Source organism: Podarcis muralis, chromosome 8 (genome assembly GCF_964188315.1).
Source record: "Podarcis muralis chromosome 8, rPodMur119.hap1.1, whole genome shotgun sequence".
Lineage (NCBI taxonomy): Eukaryota > Metazoa > Chordata > Lepidosauria > Squamata > Lacertidae > Podarcis > Podarcis muralis.
In genome coordinates, this window is record NC_135662.1 from 65074306 (window position 1) to 65091282 (window position 16977).

Consider the following 16977-nt stretch of genomic DNA (forward strand, 5'->3'; position numbering starts at 1 on the left):
CTGTTAGAATGCTAGCAGAACAATTCGCTAGGCAATTCCCACGTGTGTAATGGCTTACTAAAGCTGGCTGGTGTAATCCAGACTGGTGATCCAGGTGATCCCTCCCAAGAACAAAGGGAAATTGTCCCAGACAGTGAGTGATAACAGAACAAGGTGCAGTGCCTCCAGCTCACAGGCCAAATCTGGCCCAGTATGAAGTGAAGGACATGAGGCAGGAGTTGATAATGCAGGTGAGCTGCGCACAGGTGAGCTGCAAGCAAGCTGCCGGCCAGCTCTGTGGAGGCTCCTTTTATTGACACAATATGCAAACCCAGGCAGATACATTTTGGGCTGTGACCTTTACACATCTTCCAGTCCCGAGATCATGGGGTGGTACAAAGCTATTTTGGCACCTGTTTGCACCGCGTCATTTCCCCCTTGCACAGTGTATGATGAAAGAGACAAAGGTCTCAGAGACAAAGGTTACAGACAGGACACCGCAGACTACTGAGACTGCAAAAGGTCAGACAGAGGGCAAGATGTTCAGACAGCTGTGGCTTTATCTGTGAGGGGGAGTGTGCCCCGCACCCCAAGGTCACGCGTGCAGGCAGCTGAGGCTGCCTGCGGGTGAGGAGTGTGCTTCGCACCCAGCGATCATTCCTACACCAGTATAGTCCCAATTTATCTGCACATTTCCCTCAAACTACTGCTCTATAACTGATGTCATACATGGTGTCAGGTAAGGGGCAGGTAGAGATATGTCTGAAAGTTCACCATAGGGAACTCAATCACATGGATGTTCCCTGCAGAAAGCAGGACTGAAGTCACACTGCGAAGAAGGCTCCAAGATGCCACCTGAAGGAGTTCACCTCACCTAGCTACATTGCAGAGCTGGCCCAGAGGAACCCCTGTCTTGCTAGCCTTGCTGTCATGTATGAAAACTATACTGTATAGCAGGAGTGGAGAAATTTTTTGGCCTGGCTGGGTGGATCACACTGTGGGCCAACTTTGAAAGATGGGCAGGGTGGCCTACCTGTCAGTCATCAGAGGTGACTGACAGCTGTCAAGGTTGACCCATGTGGTGGGATGGTGAGAAAGTTCAAAGGGCTTGCTGAGCCTAATCACAGCTCTTCACAAACTCCCAACAAGCAACTTTGCAAGCCCTGTAGTCTAAAACAACAACCCAACTTAAACACACACACACACACACAATGCTCTTCAAATACTTCTTCAAGCCTTGATTCCTCAGCAAAGCTTTTTGCAATCCACTCTGCCTCAACTTTCCACTGACAACTTATCCTCTGATCCACTGTGGTAAAGAGATGGGAAGATAGGTGTTCAGGTTGCAGAAGAATACAGTGGTACCTCGGGTTAAGAACTTAATTCATTCTGGAGGTCTGCTGTTAACCTGAAACTGTTCTTAACCTGAAGCACCACTTTAGCTAATGGGGCCTCCTGCTGCTGCCGTGCTGCCACTGTGCGATTTCTGTTCTCATCCTGAAGCAAAGTTCTTAACCTGAGGTACCTTTTCTGGGTTAGCGGAGTCTGTAACCAGAAGCATCTGTAACCCGAGGTACCACTGTACTGAGCTGCCAAATGACTGAACAGGTTTGCAATGGAAAATGGGGCATCTCCCTGTATGATGTTGCTGACAAAGTGGGACTCTATGAGAGATGTGCTAGGTCTTTTCAGGTGCTGTTGCTCGATGGCCTGCCAAGATGACTTCCAGCTTTATAGTGCTTCTTAGATGAGATGGCCATAATGCAAAGTACAACGCTAGATTTTATTTTATTTTATTAATTCTATTCGTCAAGGCTAGGTTAGTTCACATATTCCTCTGGAAACTCCAGGTCCACAGCTACTCCTTATCAAGCAGACTACAGCTGGATCAAAATGCCAGGGCAATTGAGCTGGCACAGGAAAGCAACTGAGCCAGACATTTCTGCGACTGAGATAAGTGATAATAGAAAGGTTCGTCTAATTAAATTTCTGCTTGAGATTGCAAGGATAAGAGCACAGGAACCTAACTTATTGGGGCATTCCTTCACCAGGTTGCAAAGGTTGGGGTTATTTTGACTTGGGGTAAATTGATATCTGCCCCTATTAGCAGCTAGTTTCGCATACGTAGAGAAAGAAAGAGGGAGGGAGGGAGAGTTAAACAGCCCTGCCCTTAAAAATGAATCTGCTAAATCCCATTTCCATAGAGGCAACTCTTCCAACCCCTTTTATTTCTGCTAATGTATTTAGGGGGCCAAATAATAAATGTGGCCCAGGGTCTCGCAGTTGCTGATCCTAGTAATATGTGAACATGCCTTACAGTTTTTAGGCAAAGGTAAAGGGACTCCTGACCATTTAGCATGACTAAGCCGCTTCTGGCGAACCAGAGCAGTGCACGGAAACGCTGTTTACCTTCCCACTGGAGCGGTACCTATTTATCTACCTGCACTTTGACGTGCTTTCGAACTGCTAGGTTGGCAGGAGCAGGGACCGAGCGATGGGAGCTCACCCCGTTACAGGGATTCGAACTGCCAACCTTCTGATCGGCAAGTCCTAGGCTCTGTGGTTTAACCCACAGTGCCGCCTGCATCCCTTACAGTTTTTAGGAAGCTTTTAATCCCCAGCCACCGCCACCCCTTATTTTGATTGATTGATTGATTGATTGATTGATTGATTGATTGATTGGACTAGTACATAGACCAGTCCCTAATACATTGAAGCCTTTACTGAGCTAATCACCCAAAGGCGATTTTTATTTTTATTCGAACCTGCCAGCTGCCCTGGGAATCCCAGTCTCGTAGTTCCACCTCTACTTCACTGCAGCATGAAACTGCAGTGTCTTCATCCCCAGATTTCTCAACCTTAAACTGCTGCACAAAAAGGAAAAGGAAAAGGAGGCAGCTCATGTCATATTCAGGACACGGCGCAGGTAAGAAATTATGCACATGACACGTCTGCTGCTTTGCTCAAGTTTCTGCACAGCAGGGCAGAGTCGAAGCCAGCCATGCCCGATGTGTGATTTAGGAAGGTTGTAAGGGAAATGAATGAGTGTGGCAATCCGCTTCCCATACAGATTAGGACGCTGAGCTCTGGCTGGTCTCCCAGCGCACACAGACACAAAGCAAGGCTCTTCTCGCTGGCTGCAGCCAATCAGGAGGCTCTCCTGTCCTGGGTTGCTGGGTAGCACTAACCATTCAAAGGCTGAATGATTTGGACTGGGAGGCAGGGATTGGCACTGTCTTTTCCTGGCTGGCATAAAATAGGTTCTACTGCAGCACTTTCTCATTCATCCAAGACCTTAGACGCATTTCCCGCTTCCTATGGGTAGAAACACAGTATTATGAGAGTGGGGTGTTGAAAAACTAAATTTTTACAGAGGATGCATATTCTTAATTTTTTCCGCAGCAGTAGCAGCCCCAGAGGACGTCAGACTGGAAGTTGGTAACATTAGCAGAATGTCTGATAACAAGCAGCAAGTGGGGGGTGGGATGGAGGGGGACCAGGGGGAATTTTGGAATGGAGAGAACAGCCCATCTCTTCCTAGAAACTGCAGGAAGCTCTTTACGAACTGCAGCTTCTCCGACCACCACCAATATTTCTTCTCAGATTGCTGAAACTCAGAAACCTTTTAACAGCAGCAGTGGGGTGTGGTGGGATGTGGGGCGTAATGAAGCTTTTCTCATCACTGCATTTCCCTGCCAGGAAAAGTCTCACCTCTTGATTTCTCCTTTGTTGTAAAGGTAAAGGTTAGGTCGCGGATGACTCTGGGGTTGCGACGCTCATCTCGCTTTATTGGCCGAGGGAGCCTGTGTACAGCTTCCGGGTCATGTGGCCAGCATGACTAAGCAACTTCTGGCGAACCAGAGCAGTGCACGGAAACGCCGGTTACCTTCCCGCAGAAGCGGTACCTATTTATCTACTTGTACTTTGACGTGCTTTCGAACTGCTAGGTTGGCAGGAGCAGGGACCGAACAATGGGAGCTCACCCCGCCGTGGGGATTCGAACTGCCAACCTTCTGATCAGCAAGTCCTAGGCTCTGTGGTTTAACCCACAGCGCCACCCGCGTCCCTCTCCTTTGTTGTACAATTTGGTAAAGAAAGAAACTGAACCTCTATCTGTAAAATGGGAGCAATTCTGGGAGGAAAACAGTGGAAATTCTCAAAACAAAAAAAATTCTTTCCAGTAGCACCTTAAAGACCAACTAAGTTAGTTCTTGGTATGAGCTTTCATGTGCATGCACACTTCTTCAGATACCTGGTATCTGAAGAAGTGTGCATGCACACGAAAGCTCATACCAAGAACTAACTTAGTTGGTCTTTAAGGTGCTACTGGAAGGAATTTTTTTTGTTTTGACTATGGCAGACCAACACGGCTACCTATCTGTAACTGGAACAGTGGAAATTCTGTATAGGACTTGCTGCAATAAGGAAGTGTATTATGCTGAGTGATCTATATAGTGATTCCCCACCCCTCTCTTATGCAAGTAGTTAAAAGAGCAGTGACAATTATACTGAAGGAAATCCCAGCAGCTGCCAGCTTCTAAACTGGACCCTGTAGCCGTCCTCTTAACATCACTTTGATTTGCAATGAATGAGTCAGTGGTCATTATTCAGTGCCATGTTATGAAAGGCTTTGCCTGCTTATTTCTGTATAAAAAGTACAGCTCTCCAGGTAGGAATAATTGACTCTTATAAGTTGTTTCTGCAAAGCTCAAGAAGTCTTGCAAATGGCCTTTCATTGGGGGTGAAACTCCATTTGTCTAGTGAAATCCATAGCTGCCAACATTTATTGATTTTTTAAAATTGTGGTGTATATGTGGTGCCCATGACAGTTTCTCCAGTTTGCAAATGTGTCTTCAAAAGGTTGGCGGCCTTTGCTTTACAGGTCCTTATAAAACAAAACTAAAAAACCAAAACTGTATGTGTATATAAGTACCGTAATCAATCATAAACCCAGAATCCTTTATTTTTCCACACTGTCCAGAATTACCTGTTGGAACTGCCCTGTTTTATTATATATCCCCAAGTTCGCATGCCAGCTTGCAGGTGTAACCAGTTTATGGTTGAGAGAGTGGCTACGTTGCTATGCCTTCCATCGGGCACAACCATCTCTAAAATGATGGGTGAGGATTCAGTCAGTGAAGTCATGCTGGGTTACTACTACTCCCCCCACCAGAAAAAATAATAACCCAGGGCTCCCGTAAACATCCATATGATGTTTCCCCAACATGAAGTTGCATTGAAGGCTGAAATCCTAGCTGTTATCTGTCTAATTCTTATACTTCTGTTAAACATGGAGTACTGTAAAAGAGAGGGGTAACCTGGAGCTGTCCACCTTAGGATTTTCTTGCAACCTCCTATACCTTCAGCAATGTAGGCTGGGAAAGGCTTCATTTACCATGTTTCTACCATGTTCATTTATAATGAACTGAAAAAAATGTTGAAATATACATTTATTAAGAAACCAGAGGCCTTTCTTCATGGAATAACAGGTTTAGAATTGCCCAAGAAAGATGCTAAATTATTTTTGTATGCCACAACGGCCGCCCGAATATTACTTGCTAAAAATTGGAAAACACAAGAACTACCAACAGTGGAAGATTGGCAGATGAAGATGATGGACTTTTCGGAGCTAGCTGACCTGACTGGAAGAATCCACGACCAGAAAGAAGAGGAGTTTCAAGGGGACTGGAGGAAATTCAAGGACTATTTGAATAAATATTGTAATATAAAAAATTAGAAATTACTTCAAAGAAACAAATAGGCCTATGATTAAATTAAATTATAATCAAATAAATGGGATTTAGAAAGTTAAGAAAAGTGAATAAGATGGACTATAACTGGAAATTGTTTTAGTTTAATAATGATATTGGAAAGCTGTTACTTTTAATTACAAGGAAACTCAGAAGGGAGGGATTTGAGGAAGTCAACCAAGGTGTTTAAAAGGTTGGATTTGTGAAGAATTAAGTTTGTTGTTATTGTTTATCTGTTTATTGTCCCCCCCTTTCCCCCTTCCTTTCTTCCTTTTTCTTTTTCTGTTTTTGTGTATCATTTTGCTTTGTGGTTTGTGTTATCACTGTGGAAAATCTATTAAAAAAATTATTTTAAAAACTAATATATGTTGGCGTTCATCCCTGGCAGCTGTGCACAAACAACTCCCCCATTTTCCTTCCTGCCCAGTTAACCTTTCCCACCCATTGCAGTACCTCCATGCTAATAAGAAGCATGGGCTTCCATGGAATAATTAGATTGCAGATTGGGAAAGTGTTGCTGCAAAAGACCCGGTGGTCTGCCATAAGGGAAACCTAAGCTGTGGCAACAACCACAGTTGGGTTCCTTTGCTCACTGAAAAGTTCTCTTTGCCACCAATTACTCTATAATGTGGCCACCAGAAGAATTAAAAAAACCCAGCATACTCTATTTAATACTACAACAAAAACTAGTATGGAGAAAATAAAGTAAAATAAAATGGTAAGTAAAGAACCCCCATCGTTCTGCCTGGACACTAAGGTCTACCGCCGTGGGCCTTCTGGCGGTTCCCTCACCGCGAGAAGCCAAGTTACAGGGAACCAGGCAGAGGGCCTTCTCGGTAGTGGCACCCGCCCTGTGGAATGCCCTCCCACCAGATGTCAAAGAGAAAAACTACCACCAGACTTTTAGAAGACATCTGAAGGCAGCCCTGTTTAGGGAAGCTTTTAATGTTTAACAGATCACTGTATTTTAATACTTTATTGGAAGCCACCCAGAGTGGCTGGGGAAACGCAGCCAGATGGGTGGGAGATATATATATATATATATATATATATATATATATTTGCTTTCGTATAATATTATATATATATAATATTATAATTATTATTATTAAGACTTGGTAATTCAAAAGAGAGATAAATGGTCTGTGTATATATCCGGTAGGTAAGAACAACTGATTGCTTTGTAAGCTGCTGTGCAAAATTTTGCAACTAATGCTGTAATCTCTGGCTTTCTGTCTTCTAGATGTAAAATGGACTTTGGAGATATATTTGCTTAGCAGAAAAGCCGGTAACCTAAAGAAATGTGTCCAACAGCAGCAACAATGCCTGTGAATCATCTTCCAAATGCACCAAGCATAGCACTATGCATTTAGTAACAATATTGATATACTGAACAGATAGATACCTTGCTTTTCCTAGCAGCTGAAAGGGGCTAACAATAACCATGCCATAGAAAGATAATAAAGAGTGGTGTTTTTTTTACTTATTGGCATTAGACAGTTAAAAATATTCTGTGCTAATTTCCCCCTATTCATGTATCTAACCTACAGTAAATTCAGAATGTTTCCTGATTCATATCACCACAACACTCTGTGCCATGGTTTTTTTTATTCCTATCCACTATGTTCCTATGCCAACGGTCTGACCTTGCTTACTCAACCAACGGCAGATTTATAAGTACGTACAGTACTGCAGAATTAGGGGACCATGTCACTGGCTGGGGGAGGGGGCCAAATTATTTGTATAAAATTGTTAACTGAGAGGATACCTTTGAAACATGATTGCAAATAATGAATTGCCGTAGTTGAGTCTTAGCATTTTAGTTTGTTGTGTTTTCCACTCTTCATTTCTCCTAGTCCCTGATTAAAGTCAGTGGAGGCTGGACCTGATTGACTAATCAGGTCTTAGCCCTACCAAGTGAAATGCCAAGCAGTTTATCTCTCTCTCTCTCCCTCTCCCTCTCCCTCTCTCTCTCTCTCTCTCTCTCTATCATCTATCTATCTATAGTATTGGGGAAGGCAGATTTCAGGAATGGACTTCAATCTTTGTTCAACCTCAGAAATCTAGCTAAAATAGCTTATCAAGCAAAAAAATATATGTGACTGGTAGGAATTAAACACTTAGATATTCATATTATCTAGTAGTCTACAAAGTGCATGGCAGCTTCTTTTTTTAAGGAACTGCTGCTGTGCCTTTAATGATAACCTAATCATGCGGGTGGTGCTGTGGGTTAAACCACAGAGCCTAGGGCTTGCCGATCAGAAAGTCGGCAGTTCAAATCCACGCAACGGGGTGAGCTCCCGTTTCTCAGTCCCTGCTTCTGCCAACCTAGCAGTTCGAAAGCACGTCAAAGTGCAAGTAGATAAATAGGTACCACTCTGGTGGGAAGGTAAACGGCATTTCTGTGCGCTGCTCTGGTTCGCCAGAAGCAACTTAGTCATGCTGGCCACATTTACAGCTGTGTAAAGTGAGATGAACGCCGCAACCACAGAGTCGTCCGCAACTGGACCTAACGGTCAGGGGTTCCTTTACCTTTACCAAATCATGCAGCAGTTTAGGAGGCGTTCCCCCCCCCAGTAGAAACAAGTGGGGGGCGGGAGTTTTAGCAGTCAAATTGCAGTGAGTCTGGCTGCTGTTAAAAGCACAGAAGCAAGTTGTATGATGATGGTGAGAAAACGTTTATCACCTACCATTCACAAAAGGTCCCAGGGCAGCTTAGATCACAACAAAAAAGTAAAATGCAGTACATAAATAATGAATCACTTTGGAAACACCAATGGCACAGCCGGTAAAATCATTAACAGAGGATGAACAGTGATCAAATGTTTCTAAAAGTCTGGATTATAAAAAAGGCTGCTTTTTAACTGTCTTCTGAATATCCCCAACGTTGGAGCCAGAAGGCACACATCCAGAGGCAGGGGGGAGGGGAGGAAGAAAACGCAGAAAAACAGGAATCCAGCGTTTGTCCACAGACAGCTTTCCGAGTCATGTGGCCAGCATGACTAAACCATTTCTGGTGCAACAGGACACCGTGATGGAAGCCAGAGCACAAGGAAATGCCATTTACTTTCCCGCTGCAGCGGTACCTATTTATCTACTTGCACTGGTGTACTTTCAAACTGCTACATTAGCAAAAGCCGGGACAGAGCTCACCCCATCATGGGGATTCGAAACACCAACCTTCCGATCAGCAAGCCCAAGAGGTTTAGACCACAGTGCCACCCGCTCCAAAAGAAGTTATAAACTAATCACACGGTTGTAATGTGTGGCATTTGAACATTGTGCTTATTCCCCCCTCCCCCTCCTCCTGGTAGTGTGTTGGCAAAAAAATGAAGGGTATTCACCAATTGTGGGGGGAAATGCTGCAATCTAAATAATAAAAATACCTGAACCTGCAGAAGAGCCATAGCTCAGCGGCAGAGCATGTGCTTTGAATTTGGAAGATCCCAGGTTCAATGTGTGGTACCTTCAGGTAGGGCTGAGCATGTCTTCTATCTGAACCCCTAGAGAGATGTTGCCAATCAGTGTGGACAATATGTACCAATCTAGCTGGGTCTGGGGTTCAACTCAGTTCAAGGCAGCTTCCTGTGAATATGGAAAGAGCATAGAGCATAACACTCATTGCTGCCAGGGAAAGGAGTCGCTGCAGTCACTGCTGGGTGGGCATGGAATGGATGGTGAGGGTAAAAAACATAAATTAACAGATACAACAAGATAAAAGAAATAGCAGAAGGACGGTTGAGTGTTTAAATCTTGCTTCAAGAGGCTTTGCATTCCAAGCAGATAATAATTCAGAAGACATCTGAAGGCAGCCCTGTTTAGGGAAGCTTTTATTGTTTGATGCATTACTGTATTTTAATATTTTGTTGGAAGCTGCCCAGAGTGACTGGGGAAGCCCAGCCACATGGGCGGGGTATAAATATATTATTATTATTATTATTATTATTATTATTATTATTATTATTATTATTATTATTATTTGGTTGGCAGCCCACACAATGACAACTTTCTTTGAACCTTTCAATTAATAGCTCATTCTGAAAGCATCACTTTGCGATCATTTGGCTAAAGTGAAGCAGAAGCAAAAGGAGGGCAGAACAATGTGAGGGCAGAACAGGCTGCTTATCAGTCATGGGGGAGTCACAATGAGTTTATTGACTTACGAGGCAACAATGTGCAGAAGGCCACCCTTGCAGAGAATGAAAAGGGCACACATACACACACAATCTTATCCTACTGCTGATGTCTCCCACCAGGAAAAATGTGAGTTGATACTGCAATTTGTAATTAATACAATGGTACATTGAATATTAATAAAGGTTTCTGAGTTCATAAACTTTTGGGCAGCGGTCAGCAAACTTTTTCAGCAGGGGGCTGGTCCACTGTCCCTCAGACCCTGTGGGGGATCAGACTATATTTTGAAGAAAAAATATATGAATGAATTCCTATGCCCCACAAATAACCCAGAGATGCATTTTAAATAAAAGGACACATTCCACTCATGTAAATACACGCTGATTCCCGGACCGTCCACAGGCCGGATTTAGAAGGTGATGGGGCCGAATCTGGCCCCTGGGCCTTAGGTTGCCTACCCATGCTTTTGTTTGTTTTTTTAATAGGAAAAAGTGGGAAGCTGAAATGCTAACTGAAAGGTTGGCACATCAAGGCATTCCTCTTGACAACTGTAGAGGTCAAGGATTTGATAATGGCTTCAATACATCAGGGGAAATAAAAGGTGTTCGTGTCAAAAAACTAATTTGCTGTGTATGCTCCATGTGCTTCCCATTCACTAAATCTTCTGGGGAGTTATTACCGCAGTAGCCTGCGACATTTTGTGTTTCTCAGTCCTGGCCCAGTGTGTTGGAGGATTGTAAGAGATAAGATATGTGGCTCATTCCATTCTCAGTCTGACACATGCTAAAGCTGCCTATCCACTAACACACAGTCTTCCAGGTACTCTGGAAGCACTAGAGCATGCTTTTGAATTAAATTTGACACACTAATCTTAATCACAAGCGACAGTAGTCCTTGTGATGGTGAGCCCAACCTCCTGAGATAAGCATTGCTTCAGCTGATGTCAGGAGGCTGGCCCCACCCACCACACGGGCTGCTATTACCTGCAAGTAAGGTCGGACCTTGGCAAAGTTGAGGTTTCGTGGACACACTAGAGAAAACACTGGATTGGTTGCCGCTGATAACATATGTAAGCACCAAAAAGTTAATTTTCAAACCTTTTATTGTCTAAGTTCTGGTCCAAAGTTCTTTCAAGCATTATATATGACAGATTCAAACTTTTACAAGCCAGAGGAATATTTCTCGAATCAGAGTAAACTCACACTGCTGGTATTGTTGAAGAACGAAAACAACTCAGAGATTGATGGCCCAAAATTCTGCAGGAAACATGTCTTGCAGCAGAAGTTATTGGGGGCTTTGGCACAATTTCCAAAGAAAAGAAGTGAGAAATAGCAGTTTTCACGATGAGATGTCTCAGCCTGAGGAGTCATGTTCTGCCACTACCCCTGAAAATGAACCAGAATCTTAATTCAGAAAGAATGCTTCTGAAGCAGCTTTGAACAATTCTACCTTTGACTTAGAGCAAAGATTCAAAGGAACAAAGGACAGTTGCTTTATATTCTGTTGAGTCCTTAAAAATATTATGCTGGAGCCTGAGGAACTGGAAGAAGCTTCTAAATGTCCACTGCACAAGCATCCTACAGATCACTCAAGAAAAAATTCCTTGTGAAATGTTTCACCTGAAAAAGATGAAATCTTCCCAAATTCTACTTTTGAAAAGGAATGTGAACCACCGCCATTTATCTTATTAAATGAGATTTACAAAAATGACTGTAATTAAGTTTCATTGAAGCCTGCATAGCCTTACAGATTTTTGGCACACTGTCTGTGATGGTGGCAGAAACGGAACAAAATTTCAGCAGGCTAGCACTCATGCAATGAAATTTGGGTTTGTTTAAAGGGATGTGTTTAAAGCAGGGGAGGCTTAGCCACCATAAACAGGAGCAAACAGCCTCTCGTGTATTGTGTATTTATGGGGAGATATTTACTGAGACCTTTTGCACATGCCATAGCAGGTACCAGCAGGACCACTGGCACCCATGGATGCCATGTTGGTGACCCCTGATTTAACATGACAACCAACATGATTTGGCATGATGACTGGGAGAGGTGGGCAAACTATAATCCAAGTGGGTTTGCAAAACATGGTTTCTGCCAATGGTGGTTTGCTTCAGATGTCTACAATCCTACATTCACTTACCTGGGAGAAACTCCCACAGAGCTCAAAGGGTCATAGTTTTGAACAGACATGTACTGTATTGGATCACACAGGAAATTGACAAACCATAAAGGTAAAGGTACCCCTGCCCATACGGGCCAGTCGTGTCCGACTCTAGGGTTGTGCGCTCATCTCACTTAAGAGGCCGGGAGCCAGCGCTGTCCGAAGACACTTCCGGGTCACGTGGCCAGCATGACGAAGCTGCTCTGACAAGCCAGACCAGCGCAGCACATGGAAATGCTGTTTACCTTCCCGCTATAAAGCGGTACCTATTTATCTACTTGCACTTAAGGGTGCTTTCGAACTGCTAGGTGGGCAGGAGCTGGGACCGAAAGACGGGAGCTCACCCCGCCGCAGGGATTCGAACCGCCGACCATGCGATCGGCAAGTCTTAGGCACTGAGGTTTTACCCACAGCGCCACCCGCGTCCCTCATAGTTATGGCTATTATTACATTGTCAGTTTACAACCTTGCTGAGAAGGTGTAAATCAAAAGTAGAGAAGTACTTCACAACTATGGATGGCTTTTGTACATTTGTAAGCTCAAATTATGATTAACACAACCAGGGTTCAGCATGATTTCACAATACAGCTATTGATTTCACCAGAGAGATTCAAACTATGTTGCCTCTTATTATTACTAAAGGGGATCAGACAGACCTTTATACTGAGAACCAAATGATCTGCTAGCTCATGATACCAATTGTAAGGTAAAGATAAAGGGACCCCTGACCATTAGGTCTAGTCGTGGCCGACTCTGGGGTTGTGGCGCTCATCTTGCTTTACTGGCCAAGGGAGCCGGCGTTCAGCTTCCAGGTCATGTGGCCAGCATGACCAAGCCGCCTCTGGCAAACCAGAGCAGTGCACGGAAATGCCATTTACCTTCCTGCCGGAGCGGTACCTATTTATCTACTTGCACTTTGACGTGCTTTCGAACTGCTAGGTTGGCAGGAGCAGGGACCGAGCAATGGGAGCTCACCCCGTTGCGGGGATTCAAACTGCTGACCTTCTGATCGGCAAGCCCTAGGCTCTGTGGTTTAATCCACAGCGCCACCCGCATCCCTTGATACCAATTGTAAGTAAAGTTTAAACTTTATTCACTTTCGATGCAGGGTGATGGAAGCAGGCAAGTCTATATGCACACCAGCTCACAATTGTGAGCCTCAAACTCTTTGGCTTCAGTTGGACTAATTTTCTCTTCATTTTGATTTGTATACTTACCTAATTGACACTCAAGTTGCTAAGACATTTTGTTCTGCTTGGCAAATGCCTGTAAATGTAATGCCATGCGGCAAAGTTCACAATTGTGTTAGATAATTTACCGTGATCTAAGAGTTTGCATTTTAGTGCATAAAGAACGAGATGAAGGTTGAACTTTTAACATTGATTTTTGAAAGATTGATTTCTTAACCACAATGCTCTATTGGATAGCACTTTTGTTTGTGGGAAAGAAATTACAGTTCTTATGTTTTATGCATGTGTAATTAATCTAAAATAGTTTTGCTTTCAGAGAATTTTGTATGGGAATAGTTTAATCTGTTTTTCTAGGGTGAAAAGGGAAATAAGTTAGATAAAGTATTCGAGTCCAAAATATTGTCCTCTGTGATACAGGCAAAGCAAAATATTGCTTCAGTGTCATCATCCCTCTCTTACAATATTTCAGAACAAGTGAGAATCAGAACAAATGGGACCTATAACAGTGTATCCTCTCTACAGTCGTTTATTCAAAATAGGGCATCCCACCCCCACCATAAATGAGAGTTTGTGATTTCTCTAACTCTGAGCTTGTTTCAGCCCCAAAAGAATTTGCTCCCCTCGCCATTGCCAATGCAGTTAAAACTCATCCCCATTATACTCATATTGCAGGGGCAGCAGCTGTGGCTCAGAGCACATGGGCTATTCCAGCCATGCAAAGTAACCCTATATTATTGTACCCATTTTACTGGGAAGAAGTAATAGTAGTATAGGCCTGCTCTGAAGTTTAGTCCTGTGAAATATACTCAGAGTCGAGAGTGGATTTCATGCTCTTTATTCAGCTCATAGTAGTGAGGAATGAAAGTTTCCCCAAAATATCTGCTTTATTTACACAAAATATCTTTACATTATTTACACAATGGGCTGCACATGATTGGCTAATTCCGGGATTCTCCTGTAGGCCAATCAGGTTGCGGATTCACTTCCACTTGGAGCTGGATTGGGTGGCTCCTGCGGACCAATCATACTGCTGCATTGTTCTAGGACCAATCAGACTGCTGCATTTTGGATCCTATTGTTCTAGGACCAATCAGACTGCTGCATTTTGGATCCTATTCAATACATAACATCCTGTGTTGTTTATCCTGGGGTGTGGGTGTGTGCGCTTTAGGGAAATTGGGGAGGGGTGGCTGTGAAGCTTATTGTTGCAGCAATGCAAGTGATAACAGGTCGCAAGAACTGAGCCTTTCAGCTGCTGATGGAGCAAGATTGTCTAGATGCCAAGTCTATGGATGAACAGCTGTTCATACCTGTTGAGAAACATTGGGGAGCTACACCTGCAATATTAGCTTCTCAGCAGCTAGGGCCACCCAGGCCCCATGGCCGATCAATCACCAGATCCACCTGACATGATGGACCAGTTCTCTGCTGCTAGGAACATATTGTTGCAGACAACCCCAATCTCTGTGCGGTGCAAGATTACAGGGGTTCCAGGCGCTTACCCAGGATTCGTGCTTCCTTTGGAATGAGGTACAGCAGAGGTGTTTTTAGGATATATGGTGTATTTACACATATATACAAATTGAACCTATGATGGAGGGGCTCACAGCATTAACACCCCAAGAGGATATTGCTTCTGCCTGGATTCAAAGCAGAGATCAGGCATCACTGTCTTTCTCACTTCCCAGCCTGCTACATGCAGCTTTTAGCCTGCTGGCTCACATAAGTCAAACTCTCCACTCCGGTGGTTTTTCTAACTACCAATCATTTGAGAGAGCCCATTTGCTATCTGGCATAGATCCACTTCCTTTGTTCCCTTAATGGCCCATTACCTAAGCTATCACCTCACCAGGAAGCTAACCTGGCTATTCCAGGAAGTTGAATCCTTCCATATATTTTAACACTTGCTGGATGCAGGGATTAGAAGGGTCTCAGCATACAGTCTACTCTCTCTCTCTCCCCCCACTCATAACACTATGTATGCTTGTTTTTTGGTAGTAATTACTTCGTCTTCCAACTCCCGGGGGGGGGGGGGGAATCCTGCTGAAACCAAGGCTTCTGTGAAAATGTACATACGAATGCACTGTTCTGATCTGGAGTCTTTTAATTTGTTTCTGTTCCAATGCTATTTTTGTACTAGCGCTCTTTTAAATAACTTTTTTTTAATAAAAGAAATTCATTGTTATTCTCATGTTTCTATTCTCAGCTTCCCTGAAAGTTTTTTTTTTAAAAAAAATCTAAACAATGTAACATTGCAAGAAACAAAAAAAAATACATCGTACCAAATCCTCTGGCAGTTCTGTGTTTTAAGGGACATGCTCCTTCATATGGTCTGGTCTTGCTGCATGGAGAGATCGAAACAATTCCATTTTCATTGTAATAACCTGTCCCAGGAGAATGCAGACTCTCAACGTAGCATATATGTGCCATATAAAATATGAGCTGAAGGTTTGGTTATGGTTGTTTGTTTTAACTGATGCAGTGGAACGGCAGAGGAACTGACATACACCCACTAACAAATCATCTACTACTGTTTTATGAGGGTTGGCATACTGAAACAAACAGTTTCATAGTCTAATTATATCCTCCCTCAAGGAATAAACCTACAGGATCGGATCACATCTATTGGCCCTTGTGACAGCATAGCAAAATTAGCCATCAATTCAAAAGGGCATAGGAGCTGGACATTGCAGCTGGGCCAGTATGATTGTGCAGAACGAGGCTCAGAAATAAGTAATAAGGTGCAAAGCGTGAGACGGGTACAGGTATGCCAACATTCATCACAAATTTTAACCGTATATTGTCAGCATCACAATCCCTCTTCAGTGTGGATCCTCCCATTATCCACAGATACTCCCTGTAGAAATGTAATGCAAAGGGAGGTAGACTCACATAGACAAATGGGTTCCATATATTTGCCGTGCTAGAAAAGCACAATGTTGACAACTCCTCCATTAGTCAACAACTCCGAGCACAGAGTGAAGGACAGCGTAAGGCTGGACTACAGAATCACAACGGCATCCTGGCTCAATACCACGTCGTATTGGCATTACCAGTGATGTCATAGACATAGCTCGATGCAGTCGTGCTAAATTTCAACAAAGTAGATGTATCAAGATGCACGGTGTGAGACTGAAAACTTATGCTCCCGCATAATATAAACCAAGAAATAAAAGAGAAAACGACAGAACGTTAGCAACGGAAAATAGGTCGCATGCACAAGTCTAGGCTGGGAACAGGGTTTGTAGTTCTTTAGCAGTAGTAACCTTTTTTCCTGATAATGATTTGTAATATTTTTAGACTTCTGTGCATGTGGTTTCGTATATTTCTACTTTTTTAAAAAGGGAAACATTAAACACGCAACAAGAACAAAGTAAAAAAATAAGCTCTGAGGACATCAGACTCAGAGAAGAGATACAAGGGTTTTGAAAGAAGCACACGTTGAGACAAGTAAAAAGAGGTGGGGGGGAGAGGTAGGCTAGGCCAGAAAATCCAACATGTCCAAATCAGTTATCTTAGACCCAGAGTTAAGTCCACCAAGAACAGGGTTGGTTATGTGAAACTCCAGAAAGTAAGTGGCCACAAAATGCCCCTCAGGAAGACTTGGGACAACGTGTTGTGGGTGGGAGAGTGGTAACGTCGGCACTAAGTCCCTTTCCAGAAATTTTCAAATCTGCCCCCCCCCCCAACGCAATTGGGGCAGCCCACAACAGTAGCAGTTAGGGATACTATCATGGCTGAACTTTGGGGAGCAGAGGCCCAG

At 43.5% G+C, this 16977-nt stretch overlaps 1 long non-coding RNA gene across 1 annotated transcript; it reads right to left on the bottom strand.

The window, feature by feature from the left end:
* Window positions 1-9196: 9196 nt before the first annotated feature.
* Window positions 9197-16047, bottom strand: LOC144328732 (uncharacterized). The gene is made up of 3 exons (XR_013394026.1): window positions 15497-16047; window positions 11066-11248; window positions 9197-9314 (listed from the first exon to the last, which is right to left on the bottom strand). It is a non-coding gene; the product is annotated as an uncharacterized LOC144328732 (long non-coding RNA).
* Between the last annotated feature and the right edge of the window lie 930 nt (window positions 16048-16977).